The sequence below is a fragment of the Mytilus galloprovincialis genome, chromosome 5 (genome assembly GCF_965363235.1).
Source record: "Mytilus galloprovincialis chromosome 5, xbMytGall1.hap1.1, whole genome shotgun sequence".
NCBI classification, from domain to species: domain Eukaryota; kingdom Metazoa; phylum Mollusca; class Bivalvia; order Mytilida; family Mytilidae; genus Mytilus; species Mytilus galloprovincialis.
Window position 1 is genome coordinate 2,564,370 of NC_134842.1, and position 25,704 is coordinate 2,590,073.

Sequence of the window (25,704 nt, forward strand, 5' to 3'; positions counted from 1 at the left end):
CTATTGTGGTTCACAAAGTCAAAATAACATGCATACAAAATGAGCGAGTGCGGGGATTTATTTTCAAATAGATTGCAATTTGTAAAGTTAACCATTATAGGCTAAAGTAAGAACACGGAGCCTTAGCTAACACCGAACAACAATCTATAAAGGGCACCAGAAAAGACTAGTGTAAAACCTTTCAAACGGGAAAACCAAATGTCTAATATAGATAAAAAAAAAATGAGAAACACTTATGAACCACATCAACAAACTAAAAACCAATGAACATAAGATTCCTAGCTGTGTTTTATTGTTTCTTTTGATCTTTTTATAACCACGATTATTATTTGAAAGTGTTGCTTGAGTGCTGTATCTTTGAAGCATACCCACACCTTTTTATTTTAAGATATTTCAATGAAATAAAACAGCAGTTATAGTTTAATATTATTAATGAAACGAAACAATGAAACAACTCAACAAATACGAACGATGATTGTTCATTTAATTATTGCGCTAACACAATTAAGTTATATATAGCCCTAGAGATCATTATACAACTAACCATTCTCCATCAAGCTTGAACACTTCTCACTTCTAATTCTACATGTTTTTGTTTTTATGCAGCAAATTATCATCATGCATACAATTGTAATGGTTGCGATGGTTTTACCAATCCAGATCTAATTTTACTACTTGAATTATACATTAATATGCTATATAACTGTAGTTACTAAGCTCATCAGCAGTATTGTATACGGAATTCTTTATAAATGATTTCTTAATTTACCATACACATTTATACCTTCTCGAAGAGCTTGCATCCATTTCAAGGTTAACTCTTACTTAGTTTGGTTCGAATTTTGCTTTATGCTTAATCCTTCCTAATAACTCCCGAGAATACCGATTAGGTCATTATGTCCCGCACTTTCATGTCTGTAAACCGTGATAAAACTGGACAAAACATGGCTAGACACGTCCCTGTTACAGTCAGTACAAAATCCAGCCTATAGAACAATCGTAGGTCTGGTACATGAAGGACTTAGATCCACAGTATTGTCTTATAAACGATGATCCAAATCCTAGTGGGTAAATAAATAATCCTGCAATCATTTCCAGGACTGAAATAGAAAAAAGCATGTTACACATTAGCATACGAAAATGAAAAGAATGACATTGGGTAAAATAAAATATAAATTTGACCATATGTTCACAGGCATAAGCCTACATTTTGTTTACCAGTGGTCGTGTTTGCTTGAACTTTACTTTTTTTCTAGAATTATTTCTTCCGTTTCTTATTAGGGTGATTTAGTTTTTTTTTTATTGTTGAACATTTATTGTTGTTTACCTGCTTTCGTTTCGTTTCGTTTTGTTTCGTTTCCTTTAGTTTCGTTTCTTCGTTTCGTTTCTTTTCTTTTAAATTGTTAGTATGTTTAGGTTTATATTTGATTTTAATAGGACGTCTCATTTTTCCTGTTGTTTTGTTCAAAATGAATACAGACAAATCCTAAATCAAGAAACGAAAACACAAATGAAAACAGTTTCATCTCGAACGAAATTTGTGTTTTTTGGGTGTAAAAACACCGATATTCTGGAAAGAGCTTTTGAATTAACACGATATCACACAGATATATCTTCTAAACGTATACGTTAAATTTGTATTTGTCGGCATTGATTTTGTGTACGTTGGAAAACTTGTTCACGGTACTTTTCTATAACGCTTTTCACGGTACTTTTCTATCCCATATTCATGCATTTGGTTTTGATATTATATTTGTTTTTCTTATCGGATGTTGTCTAATGCTAAGTCCGTTTCTGTGTGTGTTACATTTTAATGTTGTGTCGTTGTTCTCCTCTTATATTTAATGCGTTTCCCACAGTTTTGGTTTCTAACACCGATTTTGTTTTTTGTTCATCGATATACTACTGTTGCCTTTATTTACAACATTTTGGGAATATGGTTTTCTTGCGAGCAATATGAGTTTACCAAACTTCAGTTATATTCGAATTAAAAGCAGTACGTTTGTTTGCTTTAATTCATTAATAATCTGAGATTCAGTCCAATTTTATAAATGTTTATATTGATTGTTTTGACTTCATTTGAATTTCCTTCAAAATTTTGAAAATGATTGATTTTCACAAGATAGAATTTCCGATTGGAAGCAATGCATCATCTACCGTTTCCGTTTTATTGATTAGAATAATTGAAAGTGCCCGGATGTGTATAATTGTGTTCATTTCTTGTATTGTTATTAAATTATCAAAATTTTCATAGGCAATATATTTCTCACTGAAACTATTTTCACAATCGCAATAACTAATCATAACAGAAATTTTCGGACGAAAAAAAAAGAGAATGACAAAAAATGTTAAATTCCATTTTTGTTTATATATGTCTACCCTTTTATTCACACCAATTAAAAAGACACGTTTCCCTCCCCCATTTCAATTACTTATAAGCTTTTTTACCGGCTCAATGTGTATCAAGTAAATTGATAGAGGCGTGGAAGTTTTTTTTTAACCGTACCCTTAACCATTTTTAGAAGACGAAAAAAAAAGAGCTTGGAAACTTCTTTTGGACTATGTGATTAATTATACACTTATTATAAATTCCTGTTACAAACCACAGGACAAACTCAATTATCCAATCAAATATTCCGTTTCTTTATTTGTGTATAGTCTCAGGCCATTTAATAAAAGCAACAGTAGGATACCACTGTTCAAATGTCAGAAAATCGATTAGGAGTAAACAAAACCAGGCAACAAACTAAAATTGAGGGGCACACATCAACAACATGTATAAGAGGAAAATAACAAAACAAGAGAAAACTGAAGTGCAACAAAGACATACATACATGCCGGAATTGTGGCTACAACAATTGAATCATTTCTTCGACAATTTGTGACACAGATATTTTTCCAAGGAAACAGTGATAGTCCAGAATCTTTGTTTTAAATTGTCCTGTACCAAGTCCGGACTGTGTCATTTTTATTTATAAAGTAGGTCGTTTCTATGTATGTTGACATTGTTGTTGCACTTACAGGTCATATTAATGCTGTTAAATGTTGAATATTTATTTCCTTTGATATTTGTTGTTCATCATGGAGATGACAATAAATCATGAAAAAAGTTCTGATAACGTATAACAATCATTACCATGAACACGCTATCTGTATGATACAAAGACTATAAACTATAAGATATATTTTACTTCAAACTAAACATCTTGTAAATACTGACAATCGTTATAACATTCAAACTTATGTTTGTTTTAAAACGTTATAAATCAGTGATTGAAAGTGTTACTGATGAACACTAACAGTAATTGAGAAATGGAGTTTTGCAGTATGTTTCAAGGTTTCGCTTGTAAAATGGTATTTTGTTTTATTTTGATTTTTAATAAATAATCTGTAGCAGCGCAGACACTATTTAAAATTTACCGTTGTAGCCGTTATGATATTTCTGACAAGCGATAAGGGAGCTACCATTTGTTTTTTTAGGGGGGGTGACTAGGATGAAAATTGAAAAAAGGCAGGACAGGAGTTTTGAGTAATAAAAAAAACGGGATGAGCAACTTGGCAAAAAAAGACAGGATAAGTAACATGGCAAAAAAAAGACAGGATGAGCAACTTGGCAAAAAAAAAAAAAAAAGGCAGGATGGCAATTTAAGTAAAAAAAGTCAGGATAAGCTAAGAAAAATAAAGACAGGAACGAAAAGAGTGTAAATAATAAAAAGGTATGACAGAGGTTACAACTAAAAACAATGCAGGACAAAATTTTTCATCATAAAAGACATTGTAATCTTCCAATATGACAAATATACCTGATTATAGAAATCTATATTACATAATACTGAGAATATTGAACTCATTTTCTCGGTGATGTTTTCCGACTTAAACATAATTTATCATTAATAATGAACTTGAAGGTCTATGTTGTGTCTCGCTCTTGATCTTCGGTTCCTTACTCTATGTTTTTGATTAGAGTTTAAATTGTTTTATATACATAAAATATATAAAATCAAAATAAAGATATATATATATATATACAGATGTCTACAAAGCTCACGGTTGACTTGCTGAAAGTTAGCTGGATTTATATATACGCAGCCATGTCTTGTCGGAATAGGGACTTAAACTCTATGCCGTTTGGTATGAGCTCAACAATATTTAAGCGGTATGAGACAACATAGTTCAATTGAAGTGAATATAAGCAGTTATGGGTCACTGTACGGCCTTCAACAATGATAAAAATGCAGACCGTATAGTTGGCTATGAAAGGTTTCAATATCAGAATTGTGAACGTTTCAAACGAGAAAGTGAATGGCCTAATTCATAACAATATCATCAAAGTAATAAATTATAACTAGCTTGTAGATGTTAAACGGAAACTGAATAGAAATCACTAAATGTATCATAGATATAGGAAGATGTGATGTGAGTGCCAATGAGACAACTCTCCATCCAAATAACAATTTAAAAAAGTAAACCATTATAGGTCAATGTACGGCATTCAACACGGAGCCTTGGCACACACCAAACAACAAGCTATAAAGGGCCCCAAAATTACTAGTGTAAACCATTCAAATGGGAAAACCAACGGTCTAATCTATATAAAAAAACAAGAAACGAGAAACACGTATAAATTACATAAACAAACGACAACTACTGTACATCAGATACCTGACTTAGGACAGGTGCAAACATTTGCAGCGGGATGAAACGTTTTAATGGTACCAAACCTTCTCCCTTTTTCTGAAACAATAGCATAAAACATCACAACATAGGAAAACACACGATAAAATACCAATTGGCAGGCTTAACTCAATAAAAAAATTAATACACTATGAACGAATAAATTTGATCTGCGAGATCTGAATGCAAATGTACAGTTATTAACATATTAGGGACAACATTCATGTATGTTTTAAAATTGTTACAGTTCATTATTTTATAAGGCCGGTTGATTTATTCAGTTAGAGATAATTTAAACTTTTATCCTTTTGTCGACTATGTAATGACTTTATGAACTGTTTAATAACATTATTTTATATATTTACGTGCTTGAAGCTCAATTGCTAATCACTATTGATAGAGCTCTTTATATTTCAAAGAACTCTTTTATATTTCAAAGGACTTCAATTATTCAAGTTGCTTTATGAGATAGTACAGGCCATTGTAAATCAAATAAATAGATCATTGTAAAAACGCTGCAATGACATTGATTAACTTATAGAGTAGGTTGTAATAAAGGAAAAGTGAGTATATGATATTAAATATGCATAAGTAAAACAAAACAATGCAACTTTCACGTATACTATAGGCGGTATAAAACCTAATTCGCGATTAAAGTATTAAACCGTTCCATTAACACTCGGTCAACTGATGCAGATATGTATATCCTTGAGATTAAAATGGAAAAAGAAAGAGACCCCCAAAAGATTTAACCCCTCCACAAGTGCATGTCCCAAAGTCAGGAATATCGTGTTTTCGTATTCAAGAATATAGTTAAAATATTGTTAACCTGAAAGATTTGTGATTGTTTCTGGAAAGGAGTAGGTTCAGTAAGACCCCTTTTTGGCCCCACAATTAAGCACTTTTGCAAAATTGTGAAAATGTAATCTTTTAGCTATTTTTTGGAAAGTAGAATGCTTCTGCTACACAAATATGTGCTGTTTTTGACAATACAATGCACATATATCGTGTACTAGCATCATAAAGTCATGCTAAATTACTGAAATCTTCACAATTATAGCATTTTAGTTAAATTTTAGACGGTTTCCGTCTTAAATGAAAGTGGCCGCATTCGTGTTCATTCATAATATTGAAATGTAAGTTGTATTTGATGATAATACATAACATATATAAAGGTTGAGGATGAACACGGATGCGGCCACTTTCATTTTTGACGAAAACCATCTGAAAAGTGACGTTTTTTGGCATAGTTGATAGATTTGTCCTATTTAAGCTTCAATCGGAGCGTTTTTAATGACTGAATCAGTTAAAAATCTTTAGCATAAACTAATCGAATCAATTAAAATAGACACTTAAGTTTTTAAAAAGTGTCCTAAATATCTCGTTACATGAAACTGAATTTTGGGGCCAAAATCGGCAAAAATCGGCCCTTACTCCTTTCATTAGACTCTGTGATTTAAAGCTTGGCTTATAATACAGACACCTGTCGTTGTTGAGGACTGTATGTTGCAATATATACACAGGTAAAATAGCTACGGACGTTTCACGGCCGTGGTAATAAACGTCCGTAAAACATCCGTAATACGGATGTATTACGGATGAAACGGTTACGTCCGTAAAACGTCTGTAAAAATACATCCGTAAAACGTACGTGTAAAAACTGACGTAAAACGGATTGTCCGTTTCACGGGCGTATCGTAAACATACGTATTACGGACGTTTATACAACATCCGTATTACGGCTGTATCATATTCAAAGATGTAAAAGTACCATGCATGATATACGCACAACTGCTTATACATGTATAAAGTAAAATTCTTAACTTGCTTTCAACATTCTGCATGCCAGACATACATATGTATAGTGAATCTCTGCTTCAAGGCTATAACTTTAAATATTTGCATAATATGAGTACATACATGACATACATGTACTAATATAATTTTTTATTATTAAAATAATTAACTTTTGTTCATTATGAACATCCATTCGCAACTACCCTATATTTTAAGCCTAGAAATAGCGTACCAATTATCAATAAGCACTGTTAATGTCAGAATTTCTCTCCCATCAGCCCAAAGAGTCAATGAAAAATATGTAAAATGTAAAATAAAAAAAAATCCCTACCTATCCTATTTTTTCAAAGATGTAATAGCTGAATAGCATGAACACAGATATTATTTTATTTGACCTAATTACAAAAAAAAGAAATTGAAAAAAATCTTTCTATATTTTTTTCTAAAGGTTGTAATTACAATTAAGTTGAATTATAAATACAAAGAGTGCTTGGCAGTGGCAGATCCAAGGGGTCCGGGGGTTGAAACCCCCTCTTTTTTTTGGCCGATCAATGCATTTGAATTGGGACATATAGTTGGACCCCCCCCCCCCCCCCCCCTGTTTTTAAAATGGCTGGATCTGCCCCTGCTGGGTGTCTTTCAAACAACCAACTAATCATGCTAATGATGGATGGTTAAATAATTGCCATAAAAGCAGTTAAAACAATATAAAACATCTAACATTTAACCTTATTTGCAATGCTTGAGCTGTAGTCTATGTATATATTGTACAAGGCTGAATTAAAATTACCTCATACCAGGTTTCACCAATGGCAATAGACCTGACTGTTGTCTAATATACTTGATTGTTGATCATTCTGATTATCTGTCCAAGTACAAAACTATGCTAACAAGAAATTGCACATGAGCATATAGAAAGTACCTGAAAAGTTTCAGATTGTTTAATGTCTGAAGTAGTTTCTACTGTTCAATGAGGATCATAAGATGCAGGGGGAAGGAAACACTCTTATCATGTTTTAATCACAACAACCAATGCAATAGTCACATGGTGTTCCTTCGTCCCTTATACATTTTGTACCCGCCCTTTAATATATTAAAGCCCTTAGAATGTATATGTTAAAGTAGTCTCAGAATCAATGTATGTAGAATAATGCCGGTAACATTAAAATGTTATCATACATTTATCCTCCTTTGGTGTGGAATAAGAGCAAATTACCTGCTAAGCTTCTATTTTATGAGGGTGGTAAAGGGGGGGTGCTTGCACGAAAAAAACGTGAAATAAGACATAATTTCACGTTGAACGTGAAATAATTTCTGTAATGAACGTTGCACGAAAAATAAATACTTTTATTTGAACCTTTTGTGACTGAGTCACTGTCTTCTTGTATATATTAACTCTTTGTTTTACTTGATATTCCCGATTTAGTATACACATTTATGATATAATTGGTTTACGGCTTTTAAAAAAGTATTTCTTGACGATCCCTACCAAGTGTTTGAATTTTATTTGAAAAATACCGAGCACGCAAAATAAGACTTTGAAAATCACGATGCACGTAAAATTAAATAAGCAGAACACGTTGAACGAGGCACCCGTCTTGCCGCGTGACGACTGAACGTCAAATAAAAAAGTAAAAACACGTTGAACGTGAAATAAAAAACGGCGATCACGTTGCACGAAAAAAAACCTTTACCACCCTCTTTTATTGTGGGACTATGGGAAGAAAGGGGTACTATTTAAAGTATTTTTGGGCAAGACAGAAAATTAAAGTACAGGGCCTTTTGCTGTAGGTCTATTGTTAACGATGAAATTGGAAAGAGGATACCAATTACATTAATTTGTAACAAAAAATACAATCAAACGAGATAAGACAGAGAATAAAAGATAAAAATATCAATATTTAAAGTCCCTTTAAACTTACCATTAAACATAAACTGACTGATCCAGAAATTTGTATAAAGTTAGGGGGGGGGGGCACTGACTGTTAAAAAAACAGGCCCCACTAGTCATGCCATGTACTAGCGAACAGTTCGGAACTTCCCGTGGCTTCTCAAAATTTGGCAACCTACATCTCAATTGCAAATTTAGTAAGTACAATTTTGACTTGATTCGACATATTGACAAACATGATAACATAAGTGACACACTGACGACATTAAAAGATCAATGTAGGATAAAAAAAATTAAATCAAATAGTTTAGGGGTGTGGTGGATGGGTAAACATTGCTGCAAGTTTTGCTTATCTCACATCAATTTTACATGTATATTCAATCATTTTTTTCCAAAATTAAGTAAAGAAGGTGGGGGGGGGGGGGCAGTGAAAAAACTATGTTAATTAAGTTTTGTTTATTCCACATTGAACTTTTGATGTCGTCCACAAGATCTTGTGAGCTTAACGTTGAATATAGGAGGAAAATTATAAAACAAAATATATTGTCAAGTCCAAAATTTAGCCATTTCAAGGATCTATCAGGCTGATAATGTAGCACTGGCTATTATTAGAATCTTAATTGTATCGAGTAAATCAAGGAGACCGTAGGAAAACTTATAAGATGTCAGTGGCGGATGCAGGAATTTTCGAAAGGGGGGTGCTAGCCCAGGGCAAAGGGGGGGTACAGGGGGGGTGCAAACATATGTCCCGATTCAAATGCATTGATTGGCCAAAATAAAGGGGGGGTGCGGACCCCCGGAACCCCCCCTCTGGATCCGCCACTGGATGTTTCCTAATAATCATGATTACAAAAGAGCTTGACACGAATTTTTAACTGAAGGTCTGTCCGATTGGTAAAATTTTGATTGCACTTAAATGAATACATAAGTGACCTTCCTCCCCCGCCCATAATAAGTGTCCAAGGCTTTAATTCTTCTCTGATTTAAGCTAGGATGTGTATAGTAAGTAAGTCAGTAATTTTTATTGGTTTGAAATCCAAAATCATAGGATTGATACCAAGACAATACACATTGGTTATACACAAACATCATGACAAACATACAGACATATATATCATACCAAATTCATAAAGATTGTACTATATATATATACACAGCCATGTATCACCAGCATTGCTGGTGATCCGATGGATAAATCTGTTGTAGAGTTGTCACTGACTTAGACGTTCTTATACATATAATAATTTCTGTGACTGTATCTTGCATTAATTTGTACTGAACAATAACATCTCCATGGCTTATATATCATGTAATGTAGTACGACGCTAGATTAAAACTGACGAGGAAAGGTAATACACGGCCACCGAAAACTTTATTCATTGTGAGGCCCAGGTGGTCGTGTGGTCTAGCCGGCGGGACGGCTACAAAAGGGGGGGGGGTAAGGGGGGTTCTAACTATGTCCCCCTGCAAATACATTGATCGTCCCTAAAAGGGGGGTCCAACCCCCCTGGATCCGTCACTGATGTATGATAATGTCATGTAGGTCTATGTCTCCGATTCATTTCTTCATAGTTTTATATAAAGCGGCCGTGACTGATTTGTAGACAAATCCTTGTTTATAACAGAGGCCTATTTTAAAATACTCAGTGTACCACTTCTGAACTTTTTTGTATTTATTTTCAATACTTAAATCCCCATTCTTGATTCCAGACCGGGTTCCGGACTAACTCTCAATCATATACGTAAATGATCGTAAAGTGTATTCTCGAAAGCTTGACAAATGGAATACGAAAACCCGGAAAAATCACCGTTGCCGTTTTTTACACTATGACGCAACTCATCCATGGACGCTCGTCGGCTGCTGAATTCATGTTTTACAGTTAAAAAGAATGGAAAGATCATGATGTATACTAGTCTGATAGATAATACGAGGACCTCTGGTTTTTCAAAACTGTTGGATCAACAAGTTATTATAAACAGATAAATTGAAATGGTTTGCTTGTCGATTAACTTGAAGAAACCGGGTTTTAAACAAGAAAGTTGTGTGTCTTTTTGATGGATTATTTACATACCCGCTATTTTGTACTTGGAAAGTGCACCGAAAGGTAAATATTATCATGCAAATATTTAAGAAGATGCTAGTGGTATACTTTTCACGAAAAAACATTTGAATTTATAAATTTCATCGCATGCAAACCCGAAAATCAGTCTGACAAAGATCAGAAGATTGGCAAGAACGGACGCAAGTCAACTCGACCCACTGCCAAAACGGCCTACTTTTTTTAACAACACGTCTCCCTTTCTAAAAATGTCCCACTCTTGTTAAGGGAGCTACCATGTGAGTTTTATTGGAGGTGGGGGGGGGGGGGTCACCATGTCACAGGCACTTGTCTCAGAAAAAAAATTCCCTATATACCTTAATATAATACATATTTAATACATATATATAGGGTTTTTTTTTTTCTGAGACAAGTGCCTGTGTGGGGGGTGCTTGGATGTTATTTGAAAAATATGCGGAACTGGAGTTCTGTCAACTTTTAAAAAAAAATGCAGGATAACATTTTTATCGTAGCCCCATAAAAGTCAAGTGGTGGCTTCCTTACCAACTCGTCCTGCTTTAAAAAAAAATTGCCCTACTTTATATAAAAATGGTTAAAATCTGTAAAATATACTCCTGCAAAGAATGGCCTTGCCCAACTTGCATGACTTGGGTAAAATCCAAATTGAATATAATTAATATTTAATTTATATAAAAAATAAAAGTCTGCAAATTTGCCCTTATTTACATAAATTTGTACTTATCTAAACTACCTAGTTCAAATAATTATGACTTCTTGAAAGGCTATTACATTTTTTTTATTTGACGCCTTACTGTACATTAGAGTAAAGCGTCCAAAAAATAATTATATAATAGCCTTTCAAGACGTCATAATAATTTGGACTACTAGACTACCCAGAAATTAGAAAACACTGATATAAAAATTTAATATACATAAAATTGATAATGGAAATGGGGAATGTGTCAAAGAGACAACAACCCGACCATAAAGCAGACAACAGCAGAAGGTCATGTCTTCAATGCAGCAAGAAATTCCGGAGGCGTCCATCAGCTGGCCCCTAAACAAATATATATACTAGTTCAGTGATAATGAACGCCATACTAAACATGCTAAACTCCAAATTGTACACAAGAAACTAAAATTAAAAATAGTACAAGACTAACAAAGGCCAGAGGCTCCTGACTTGGGACAGGTGCAAAATTCAAGTGGGGTTAAACATGTTTATGAGATCTTAACCCTCCCCCTATACATGTACCTCTAGCCAATGCAGATGTATGATATCTATTGATTTAAATTGATGTGTCATTTCTGAAACCATGATTGTGGATTCATATTTATTATTAAATTATTATGTACATGTAATTTATGTATTTATTTAGTGTATCATAATCTATTTGAACTTTTTTTTAGCTTACTCAAAATCAAGCTGTTTGGGCCTCCTCTTGTACATGGGAAGTGGACTCCTTGAGAAGGTGAAAGGTCTGCTTTACATGTACGTAATGTTAATATAAAAATACAAAAAATGTGGTGATCATGGTGATAGTGAATGAGAAAATAGAGGAATTTTTAAAAGTGTAAATTCACTTTTTTCCACTTATAAATCTGTCATATTGTAATTATGATAATAATGTTTAAATTACATAATTAGGGAGCTACCATTTGATTTTTAGGGGGGGGGGGGGGGGGCTAGGATGAAAAATTTTGTCCTGCATTTTTTTTCAGTTGTAATTTCTGTCCTGCATTTTTATTTTTCACTCTATTCGGTCCTGCCTTTTTTTATTAGTTTATTCCGACTTTTATTTACCTAAATTGTCATCCTGCATTTTTTTTGCAAAGTGTCTCATCCTGCCTTTTTTTTACACTCAAAACTCCTGTCCTGCCTATTTTTTTCAAATTTCATCCTAGCCCCCCCATAAAAATCAAATGGTAGCTCCCTTATTTTCAAAATAAAATATTGTTTAGGTTGCTATAAACAGTTTCGTATAAAAACTAGGGGTTATTCCCCAACTAAAAATAGACATGGAGGGAAGTCCCTTTTTATCAACATAATTGGTGAAAAAGTATCATGTTTTTTGTATTTGGTTGTAAAGATATATTAATTAACTTCAATTAAAGCAGGTTGAATGATTAAAATAATTAAAAAAATTAGATTAAATATACATGTTTTGAGGGGAGACAACACTGTAAACAGTCTGTTTTTTTTGGCAGTGAAAATTGAAAACTTATTTGCAGACACTGTAGCTCTTTATGGAGCAGGCGAACGTACCCTGAAGCATGAATTTTTTGAAAGACCAGGTAAAAATCTATGAAATTCATACAACTTTGATTATGAAAAATGTGCAGGTATCATGTCTTCAGGGGTGTGCACATGACCTGATTTCAGGTTTTTGTCGAGCCTGCAACTTTTGTTGCAGAAAGCTCGACATAGGGATAGTGATCCGGCGGCGGCGGTGTTAGCTCACTTCTTAAAAGCTTTATATTTTAGAAGGTGGAAGACCTGGATGCTTCATACTTTGTATATAGATGCCTCATGTTACGAAGTTTCCGTCAGTCACATGTCCAATGTCCTTGACCTCATTTTCATGGTTCAGTGACCACTTGAAAAAAAAGTTCAGATTTTTCGTAATGTTGAATTCTCTCTTATTATAAGTAAACGGATAACTATATTTGATATGTGTGTACCTTGAAAGGTCCTCATGTCTGTCAGACAGTTTTCACTTGACCTCGACCTCATTTCATGGATCAGTGAACAAGGTTAAGTTTGGTGGTCAAGTCCATATCTCAGATACTACAAGCAATAGGGCTAGTATATTCGGTGTATGGAAGGACTGTAAGGTGTACATGTCCAACTGGCAGGTGTCATCTGACCTTGACCTCATTTTCATGGTTCAGTGGTTATAGTTAAATTTTTGTGTTTTGGTCTGTTTTTCTCATACTATATGCAATAGGTCTACTTTATTTGTTGTATGGAATGATTGTAAGGTGTACCTATCTAGCAGGCAGATGTCATGTGACCTTGACCTCATTTTCATGGTTCAGTGGTCAAAGTTAAGTTTTTGAGTTTTGGTCTTTTTATCTAATACTATATGCCATAGGTCATCTATATTTGGTGTATGGAAATATTTTATGATCTTTATGTCAGTCGCGCAGGTTTTATTTGACCGTGACCTCATTTTCACAGTTCATTGCACAGTGTTAAGTTTTTGTGTTTTGGTCTATTTTTCTAAAACTATAAGTAATAGGTCAACTATATATGTTGTATAGAAGCATTGTTAGCTGTACATGTCTGCCTGGCATGGTTCATCTGACCTTGACCTCATTTTTAAGGTTCATTGGTCTTTGTTTAGTTATGTTGGTTAATGTTAAGTTTATGTGACAGTTGTATTAAAGCTTAGCTTTATACTTAGGACTATCAACATAATATCAATGATTAGTATAGAAGGCGAGACATTTCAGCGTGTGCACTCTTGTTTAAGCTTAAATTAGGCAATGTTTTTCCCAGTTTCTCTGGATAAAACTTTTTTATACTATTAAAAGTACACTTTTTTTTATTCCATTATAAACTAGAGAACATTCTGATTCCAGTGATATCTAGTTTTATACAAGTATCTTTATTAATCAGTCCACCACTAAGGGTCACTTATACATGGTCCCTCAAAATATGACGTCATAGAAAAAAACTGTTGATTGCACCCTTAACAAGAAAAGAAAACTCTCCACCAGAAATCAAGTGACATCGAAGTTAACTGTTAACATGTACAACAATAGGTCACTTTACATCCTTCAACAATGACTATGAGCAAAGCCAATACTGCATATTCAGTTTTTAAGGACCCTATATGAGAATCACAAATTTGTAAATCAATTCAAACAAGAAAACTAAGAGACTGATTTATACAATGTAAAATATAAAAAACAGAACAAAAAAAAATATGATAAACAGCAAGATAAGACAAATTGAACCACTAAATTACACTTATTTAGTTAGAAATATGTGTCAGATGAACCCTCTTGCTAACTAACATGCCAACATGACTAAAATAGAACATAGGGGTAAAATGCAGTTTTTGGCTTATACATGTATCTCTGAAAGCAGAAACTAAAGCATTCAGAGCAAATTTGACCTGGAGTTAAAATGTTTACCAGGTTAAGAAGAGCTATCCTTTTTTTTCAGGGAAAGTTTGTTGGTCTAGTTTAAAAGATCAAAACTAAGCCAATGTTGCAAGATCAAATATTAATTGCAATTTTGGCAGATATTATAACTTCATTTCATTAAACATTATTTCTTTTAGCATTTTCAAAGAATGTACAAGTACAAGTACTTTGAGAAGTAGGAGAAGATAAGCAACAGAACAGAATTCATTTGGGTCATTGCTGTCTAGATTATATAGTGGATTCATAGATTGTCATTATATTGATTTATGTGCATATGAACACAGAGGAGCAGTAGTCAATGAATAATTTTGTGATGAGAGGTATGTTTATATTAAAATGATGCCTAGTTTATTTGATAATTTTGCTCTCTTGTCAAACTCGGTAAATCATGGACATGTAGTTTCCAAGATTTATTTTAAAATTTGAGGTCATAGAGTTCCAAGTTTTGATTCTTGTTGTGGGCAAGTTTGAAAATTATCCATGTTAACAGTTAGAAGGGACAAATTATTTTTTTTACAAAACCATAAACAATTTAACTAAGATTTAACCCTTTCCTCCATGGAATTTTTTTTTTACAAACTTGATTCGCATAGGATTTTTTCAATAAAAAAAAATCATCAGGTTTAAAGTATTAATGCATTGTAAAAACGAACATTTCATCAATGAAATTCAAGTCAGATATTCTCCTGAATATCCTTTTCATATTGGATACAATTTTTTTAAAGTCTTTTTTAATATGCAGACATTTTGTAGTCAATGCGTTTCAACTGAGGTACTACACAGGCGTCAAAAGGCGTCATTATGGAGTAAAGGGGTGGGGTCAAAAAGCGTCATTATGGAGGAAACGGTTAACCTCAAACTAATTAAAACAGAAAATGTTTTAGTTCTAATCTATAGCGTTATGCCCTTTATATACACAGAAAAAAGTCCCATAAAATCTAACTTGAGGAAAACTCAAAAGTGGCATTTTATATTTCCTTTGGAAATTAACATTGGAAGGGGAGATAACCCCGCAAAAATGAGTCCTTTTTTGGTCAGTTTTTGGTTGATTTTCTTGAAATTTATGTAAAGGCTTAAGCACGATACTTTTATGGAGTTATAAGTTTGTATTTGACTAAATTATATAATCATGATAATCTCCTGCTCATGAAATGTACAAAACCGAAGTGTTACAGGTATTATTTTTTTTTGGTGCATTTTTCATTAAAGAAATTGCAAATTTGAAGCTTTGAGACCATTTTGAAAAAATAATGTGAATATTTGGTATTGTTTATATCTGTATATTATATTCTTTCAGCATCTTACTTGTTTGTCTAAAGAAACTTTAAACCACAAAATGAAGAATACGTGCTTAATTATTTTGATCAAATTTGAGATTCTTAATTACCTTGACACCAAGCAATAGGTATGGGCTTTGCTCATTGTTGAAGGCCATACAGTGACCTATAGTTGTTAATGTCTGTGTCATTTTGGTCTTTAGTGGATAGTTGTCTCATTGGCAATCATACCACATCTTCTTTTTTATAATAACTTATGGTAAAGTGATTAATATTGTGCAATTGTAGTTATAATATAGGGATATTGCATGAATATTGTCATGAGTAAAATTTATATTGCACGAGCTTCGAGTGCAATTTTTGTTCTACAAGGGACAATATTTCCCAATATTCATGCAATAATTTTGAAGATGTATTGCACTGGTGCAATATTATAGGGCATGAATATTGGGGAATATTGTCACGAGTTGAATTTTATATTGCATAAGCTTGCGAGTGCAATATATGTTCTACGAGGGACAATATACCCCAATATTCATGCAATAACCCTTTTATTGTATAGCAATATAATATTTGAAAGTAAAAATTGGTTTAAACTAAGAGTTTGTCATTGATAACGTCATGATTTTTTTAAGATTTTTGCACTAGTGCAATATTATCAGATTATTACATGGCATTTTTCATATCGCATGTATTATCAGCCCTAGGTTCAATATCAGCCCAAGAGCCGCATGGCTCGAGGGCTGATATTGACCGAGGGCTGATAATACATGCGATATGAAAAATGACATGTTATGATCTTTTTATCATATGCTTCAACAGTAGAGAAAAATAACAGATTCATATATTGATCCTTCTACGTGGTTCCCGAATAGATCTTGAAAGAGTAAAAAGTTCACGGACGTCGGACCCAAAATTTGATACATTCAATAAGAAATCTTTCTATCATATGCCTCAACAGAGAGAAAAAAAAAACCAACATTTTAATATGGAGGAATCGACAAAAAAATAATTCAACAATATACATGATGAAAATTGTTTGGAAAAGTCAACTTTTTTTAAAGTAACTTTCTAAATTATGTTTCAGAAAAACTTAAAAAATACATTTATTTAATATTTTTTTTTAATTTAATTTAATTATTTTACACAATATACTTTCCAGTATTCATATAATTGTTTTGTACACTACTTTGTAATGTTTTTCACTGAAAACGTAGCATTAAGGTGTATTTTCCGGAATTTGCCGAGTATCACCGGAATGCCATGTGATAACGTTACGGAAAGGCATGTGATAACAATCGAAGCATGTGATAAACTTTTCATATCAGCCCGCTAAGCACCAATTCGAAAAATATAGAAAATACTTTAATTTAATGCTATTATCATACGGTAAAAATCATATGTTATTAAGTCTAAGTATATGATAATAGAATTTATTGCACGCTAACTTTTAGTTATTTTCTGTGGGAAATATTATATTGCTATGCAATAATAGAATTTATTGCACACTAACTTTTGGTTACTTTCTGTAGGAAATATTATATTGCTACATGTATGCAAAAATTCTTATAATTAGTGCTTCACTTAAATGTTGACAAGTTTCTTACTCCTTGATACAGGTCCTAATTTGGATTGTAAATAAATATTTGACATATTATATGTTTCTGAATAAATTGGTTACACAGCTACTTTTGCATCTATGTACTATTTCTGAACCAAAAAATATGTAGTACTGTAGCTTCGGAGGCGACGGCATCAACAATGTATTAGTTTGTGATTAGGTCTAGTTTATGGTGAACCACATGTGATAGGATAATCATATTTGGTATGCAGTTGTATAAGCATTGGCACATCTCATTTCCATGGAGATTATTTGGCCCTGCCTTCTCAGTCATGGTCTATTGACTTCGAAACTTTTGCTCATACATGTATTAGTTTGTGATTAGGTCAGTTTATGGGGAACCACAAGTGGTAAGTCAATGATATTTGGTATGCAGTTGTATAAGCATTGGTATATCTCATTTCCATGGAGATAATTTGGCTCCGCCCCCTTAGTCATGGTCTATTGACTTTGAAATTTTTTCTAAGTTATCATGTATTAGTTTGTGATTAGGTCAGTTCAAGGGGAACCATTAGTGGTTGGGCAATGTTAATTGGTATTCAGTTGTATAAGCATTGGCACATCTCATTTCCATGGAGAATATTTGGCCTCGCCCCCTCAGTCACAGTCTAATGACTTTGAAACTTATCTTAGTTTACATGTATTAATTTGTGATTAGATCAGTTTAAGATAAACTGCTTATGTTTAGTCAATAATATTTGGTATGCAAATTTATTGGCATTTGCAAGTATTGTTTCCATGGAGATTATATAGCCCCACCCCCTCATCATGGTTCATTGACTGAAACTTTTACATAGTTAACACATTAATGTTTGTAATTAGGTTTGGGAACGACTTATACATGTACCGTACCTAAATGTTACAATAATTTTTAAGTAAAGAAAGTTATGATACTAAATATCAAAAGTAAATGTCCAGTACTACAGATTTTAAATACAGAAACATTACCTACAAAATGTATGCAAAAGTAGCAGTTTATATGAATTCAAGAATTGAATCTACATGTATATTCAATTAAAGATTTCTTGCTGTTGTGCAATACACTGGGCTGTTGCGCAATAATTGGTTAATCTGTTGTCAGACTGCAAACAAACAATAATTTCTCAATGTCGCATGTATATCAGAAATTTATAAAAAGAAAACTAAAAGGAGGTTTTCTTAATAGCTATAAATCGGTCATCAAAGTTTAACGAAATTTTAAGGATACATGTATTTCCAAAAACTTGAAAGTCACCCCTTTTCTTATGACATGTATGAAGAAAATCTTATAACTCAGAAACTGACAAACTTAAATTTATAAAAATCAAATGGGAGCTTACAACAAAAAATATGAACAATTTAACTAAGTTTCATGATATTCAGCATTTTTATGTCCCACTCAACGAAGTTTTGGGGGTATAATGTTTTTGACCTGTCTGTCTGACGTCAAGTCCTGTTTCTTGTCATCACAACTGTTCTCAAACCACACAACAGAATTTCATGAAATCTTTTTAGATAATAAGGACATACAATGTAGATGTACATATGGACAGGAAATTAAGATTCAATTTCTTTTTTTTAGGAGTTAAGCCCCTTTGAACTTATTTGCTTTAATGTACTACTTCAACAGTTTGTTATTGCAACTCTCCTGAATCCACACAACAGAATTTCATGAAACTTTGTAGATAATAAGGACATACTATGTAGATGTGCCTATCAACAGGAAATTACAATTCATTTTTTTTTCTAGGAGTTATGCCCCTTTGAACTTATTTGCTTTATTACTACTTCAACAGTTTGTCATTGCAACTCCTCTGAATCCACACAACAGAATTTCATGAAACTTAGTAGATAATAAGGACATACTATGTAGATGTGCATATTGACAGGAAATTATGATTCAATTGAAGTTTATCAATTACCAAGGTACATTGAAAGGTTGTTCTTTTATTAAAATCTGCACATACATGTATATAGGATTTTTTTATAAGCTTAAACTTGATCTTCTTTCTGTTGTTAGCTTACATTTTGTTTCAATTTACTTAAAAGTAAAAGTATATAGGAAAGGTATAAATTAGTGAGCATCGGTTCATACTACATATAGTTTTTGTCTGGACTTCTTGATTAATTTATATATATATATACAATTTTAGCTTGTTACCAAATGAAAGGAAAGGACATTATTGGCAAGGATTGATATTATTGGTGAACATGTATGTCATGTAGGTGTGAATGCCCTGCAAAACAGACCTGATATCAAAGTAAGTTCATCTGTAGAATTGCAGTTAATTTAAATAATTTTATGTTATCTACCTAAAACTGTTTCAAGTTTAATTGTACATGTACAGTGTTGCTTATTTTTCTCACTTTCTGATTCAATGCATGCATTAAGCCTTACTCTGCTCGCCTCCTTCTGCTCCATACACACACACTTGAGATGTCAGAAATTCAGACTATCATAGCATTTACATTACAAACTTACCTAGTCAGACTGGCCAATATTATGTTTTGATAAGTTAACGTTGTTATTTAGAAAACATAAAATATTTGCCACTGGACATTCAAATAAGCAAAAAAAAAAAACGACCAGTTAATGATTTTGCATTAACAGAATGAATTTGCAAACATATAACAATTAGCTTATGTAATTCATGGAAGTTAGATTTATATTCTTTATGAATATTTTATTTCAGTTACCATCACAGTGAACATGGTGAAGAATAACCAATACCATGAATACAGGACACAGAAGACTACCTCACAAACTTGGGAATTTTACAAAAAATAGAACGTTTAAATTTACAAAGAAGACATTTATTTTGACATTCATAGACTTGGAAAGTAGAGAAATTATAATGTGAATATAAATCCTTGGAAATAAAATTTTGAACTTTGAAGAAGATTGAAGATTATGTTTGTTCTAAGAAAGTTTGAAGAAAAAGGATACATTCAAAACTGTAAAAAGGAAACATTACAGTATTCTCAATTTATACTCTTGAGATCAATTACTCTTGATATATAATTAAAAGGACTTATAAAAGTAAGGACATTTGGTTGAATTGCCAATGAGAAAAATATCCACCAGAGTCCACATGATGTGATAGTGAGCTATTATAGGTCACCATATGTCCTCCAACAATGAAAAAAATGAACTATATAGTGTGTTGTGAAAGGGTTTGGACATGACAAATAGAGAAAACTAAGAGCCTTATTTTATCAAGTTAATACATGAAAGCAAAATATGAACCAAAGACCACCACTGAAATACTTCTGATTATTGTTGATTTACTCTTGAAATATCATGTAAAATGTTTAAAAAGATATCAATATTCAACTTGTTAAACAACAAGTCACTGTATGACAGAAAGTTCTTTGACAAAATCCTTGTATGTGTATTGCATCAGAATTTTTTTTTTAGATAGAACACTAGGAGACTATATACATGATATAAGGAAATGCAAATAAAAAGTATCATCACCTTAAAAAAAGTATAGCATTTTATCATTGACAGTTCCATCAAAAGTTTCAGCAATACAATGCAACTGTTACATAAAAATCAAACTATACTATACACTATAATAAGTGTGTTATATATACTACAATAAGTGTGTTATATACTATAATATATATATATTATAATGCATAATTATAATAGACGTTATACGTCCGTGGTACAAAACATCCGTATTACGTCCGTGGTACTAAACGTCCGTAATACGGACGTGGTACTAAATATCCGTATTACGGACGTTTTACGGACGTTTTACGGATGGGAAGCAACGGACGTTTTACGTCCGTGGTACTATTCGTCCGTAGACGTGCCGTATAATACGGACGTTTTACGGATTTTTTACGGACGTAAAACATCCGTAGCAATTTTACCTGTGTATACCTCTTGTCTTTTGGTTAATGTCACAATGATACAAACGTATTCGCGATCAAAATATTTGATTTTTCTTTTTTGTATACCCTTTGACCGTATTGCGCTTCAAGTGTGTCTTGAATATCCCCTTTCGTTGTGCTTCTTACTGGTTTTGTTTTGTTTTTTTTGTTGACCTAAATATCAATCTCTTTTCTTATTTTCTTTGCATTACATGTTTAACTTTTCGCTAGATTAATATAACTGCATAGTTGTGTTGTCGGGTTGGATTTAGACACCTCTTCTATTTCTACCTCCAAACTATAATCGAGGTAAAATCTATTGGAAAAACTTATTTCTTTTATAATTAGCTTAAGACTAAAAATTAAAAATAAATTAAATGAAAATGTTATGGTTGCACACCAACTAACCTCACATACTCAATCAATGCCGTCTTTTCAAAACACATACTATTTAGTGTAAAACAAACAGATGATTTTTCATTTAAATTCAGGTCAATTTTCTCGTGAATCTTTTTTAAAGATAGTTCATCTTTGTTGTTTTTCTTCAGGATTTACGTTGAGAAAATTCTTGCAATAATATTTTTCTTAGGTTTGAAAAATCGCCAGTTCATTGCTAATTTATTTATTATATATCTTCCTTACGTGTAAATTGTGTCAGTAAGAGTCTACCTCGCATATCAGATATCAATTTGGTTAGTAACTTTATACTGTACATATAAATTGTGTAAGTTAGTATCTACCTCGCGCGTAAATTGTGTCAGTAAGAGTTTACCTCGCATATACATTATAACTTTTGTGAGTAACCATATACCGTACATGTAAATTGTGTCAGTTAGTATCTCCCTCACGAGTAACTTGTGTCAAGAAGAATCTACCTCGCATATAGATTATAAGTTATTTGTATCAGTAAGTATATGTCGCACTGGTAAATTGTGTCAGAAGATTTTTACCACAAATGTATTTGTGTCAGTTAGTATCTATTTCACGTGTAAAATGTGTCAGTAGGTTTCTACTACACGTGATAATTAGTTAAATAAGTATCTACTTCACGATTAAATTGTGTCAGGGAGTATCTTCCTCACGTGTAAATTGTATCAGTAACTACCTACAGCACGTGTTAACTATGTCAGTAAGTAATTACCGCACTTGTAAATTGTGTCAGTGAGTATATCTTCCTCCCTCACGTGTAAAGGTTGTTGATTAGTATCTCCCTAACGTGCAAATTGTGTCAGTGAGTATCGTCCTCAATTGTGTCAGTAAGTATGTCTTAACGTAGAAGGTGTGAACATTGAATTCCTATCTTTTAATTGTTTTTAGTTTTTATTTCAAAACCATTAAGTTTATATTTTATTTATAACTCGTAATTCTACAATATTCCAATATTAAAAAAAGATACCGATATGTATGTATGTTTTTGCATTTCCAATTAATCAAATGGTACAATTTTACAACACTTTGCCACAAAAACCTTCCCTTGGCACTGATTAAACAGACATAACATAATGTTTATGTTAACAGATAGGTAAGTTATTGGTGTAACAATTAAGTTAAAACTACAAAAAACGTAGGGAATTTGCTGTAGCAAATTGTTGTGTAAACAATATTGCGCAAAAAGAAGAAGTATATTACATTAATGAAATTGTTATCTCATGATTTGGGTTACACATCTTCTAGAAATTATTAGTTTTTCTTGCAATCCGATTATATAGATAATTTTTGACATGAATATAAAATTGTAAATAGCAGTTATTTGACCTTATTGAGGTTGGCCGATGTTTTCTATGAATTTCTTTTCAAACTACTTCTAAAGCAGAATAAAAAAATTCGGACTGGTTGGTACCGATGTATTACATGTACAGCCGAAGGAAAGTTTCAGTTTTATCCGCTTTATTATGCCACTGAATGCTAAGTAGCCATGTATCAATCAATCCGCGCTTTATCATACAAATATACTGAACTCAACAAATTAGAGATATGATTTTAAACAAACGATTTTAGTGTGTACATTGTAAAAATATTGAGGTTTTTTCTACTATGACATAGTTTACTACTATGAAATACCCTTCCGGAGCACCTGATATCACCCCTAGTTTTTGGTGGGGTTCGTGTTGTTTATTTTTTAGTTTTCTATGTTGTGTTATTGTTTTTCTGTTTGTCTTTTTCATTTGTAGCCATGGTGTTGTCAGTTTGTTTTAGATTTTTGAGTTTGACTGTCCCTTTGGTATCTTTCGTCCCTCTTTTAAATGTAATTCTTATCGTCACAAATGTATGTTAACTTATAGAATATCTTTTAAAGAATTGTAATGAATGTGAAACGTATAGAAATGCATAGCTTTTATAGCTGACTATGTGGTATTGTTTTTGCTCATTGTTAAAGGTCGTACAGTGACCTATATTTGTTAATTTCTGTGTTATTTGGTCTCAAATAAAGAGTTGTCTCAAAGAAACAGTTGTCTCATTGGTAATCACACCATGTCTTCTTTTTATATGTACTTGATTTGGCTTGCAATAACCACTTCCTATATTTTGTCTTGTTGATATATTGATTTTATATAATATCTACCTGTTATTTTTTTAATAAGCTATTTATTTAAATACATGTAATTTACGTATTTTGATTGAGTTAAGCCTTCTCATTAATATTTTATCGTGTGTTTTTCTATGTTGTGATGTTATACTATTGTTTCAGAAAAAGGGAGAAGATTTGGTACCATTAAAACGTTTAATCCCACTGCAAATGTTTGCCCCTGTCCTAAGTCAGGAATCTGATGTACTGTAGTTGTCGTTTGTTTATTTAGTTTAAGTGTTTCTTGTTTTTCGTTTTTTTTTTATATAGATTAGACCGTTGGTTTCCCCGTTTAAATGGTTTACACTAGTAATTTTGGGGCCCTTTATAGCTTATTGTTTGGTGTAAGCCAAGTATCCGTGGTGAAGGCAGTACATTGACCTTTAATGGTTTACTATTAATTGTTATTTAGATGGAGAGTTGTCTCATTTGCACACACCACATCTTCTTATATCTAAGATATGTCTTTGTAATAAAGAATATCTGATTTCAGTTTTCAGGTTACTTCCACTGTCTCGTAATATAAACTGACAACACAACAGCTACAAACTAGTCACATCCTGCAATTAACTGTGTATGTTCTGAAGACCTACCTGTTACCGTTCTGGTTATAAAAAAGGCAACGGATGACAAACGGACATTCACTCATAAGTCGAAAATAAACTGAAAACGCCATGTATAAAAACCAAAAAGACAAATAAAAAAACAAAAAGTACTTAAAACACATTGAGTACTAAAGACTGAGCAACACGAACCCTACCAAAAACTGGGGGTGATCTGAGGTACACCGGAAGGGTAAGCAGACCCTGCTTCACATGTGACAACCTTCTAGTCATGAATATAAACTTATCGGACAATTTACCTGCTACAAACTGTACATATCCCGCCATAATTGTTACAGTCATAACAACATCACATGGTATACACGATGTACACACAGCTAAGAATGCTCCGCAGGAAAGTAGGACACATCCTGCTTCATATAAAACACGGCAAGTTTCCCAAATTGAAATATCCACAATAAAACTCACATTCCTGTTTTATGTTTCCTCCTGGAAATACTGTTCTCGATAAACACAAACTTATCATTCCAAACGTATCCAACAGATTGGAACCAGCAAGCCACACAGGCTGAACGAATGCATACGTAGTTAAATCGGAAATCAGAACTGACAGGAATGCCCAGATTATTAGAACGGGTGATATCATGTCCTTAGTAAGATCATCGTTGGCTTGTTACATCAACTTACAATTATTGCATAGTCTAGAAAGTAAATTGACCAATTATTATACACTTATAAAGTATAATGAGACTAAATGAGAAATTATAAAATAGCATATAAAGTCTATTTAAAATGCAGTTTTCTTAATACACTTATCAAATGTATGTACAATCTTATAATGTTAAAATGCCATATTTGTACAATAAAAACGCACTTGTCCAATTACTTTACATTATAACAGTTATTTTCAAATATTTCATACTTTTTAACAGAAAGTAATTGTAGTTTTACTTCTCGTGAATTCTAAAGTTTAGAGTTGTTTTTATTGGCGTGTGTCTTTGCTGAATTAATCAAACAAAGTATAAAAACAAAGGGAAGTGTCGATTCCCTAATCCTCCAACGTGGTGATTCCACAATCATCATACAGATCGATATAATTGTTGCATTGCTCTCAGTAGTCCCGAGCCTAGCTGTTGCTTCACATTATATGTAGTCTGTGTTCGATTATCAACGAGGAATAGATGATAGCATTAATGGAATCTAAAGTGAAGATCGCTATTTCAGGCTCATGTTTTTTAC

The 25,704-nt window shown here is 32.6% G+C and overlaps 1 long non-coding RNA gene and 1 pseudogene across 3 annotated transcripts; one reads left to right on the plus strand and one right to left on the minus strand.

Annotated features, from left to right (window-relative positions):
* Positions 1-886: 886 nt before the first annotated feature.
* LOC143076949 (LHFPL tetraspan subfamily member 7 protein-like) lies at positions 887-25,115 on the minus strand (annotated as a pseudogene).
* Positions 9,900-20,354, plus strand: LOC143074959 (uncharacterized). Of its 3 annotated transcripts, XR_012978195.1 has the most exons (5): positions 9,900-10,467; positions 11,833-11,914; positions 14,715-14,897; positions 19,608-19,715; positions 20,148-20,354. It is a non-coding gene; the product is annotated as an uncharacterized LOC143074959 (long non-coding RNA). The 3 variants fall into 3 exon arrangements; XR_012978194.1 differs by lacking the exon at positions 9,900-10,467 and having other exon boundaries at positions 11,642-11,914; XR_012978196.1 differs by lacking the exons at positions 9,900-10,467; positions 14,715-14,897 and having other exon boundaries at positions 11,657-11,914.
* Positions 25,116-25,704: the final 589 nt, after the last annotated feature.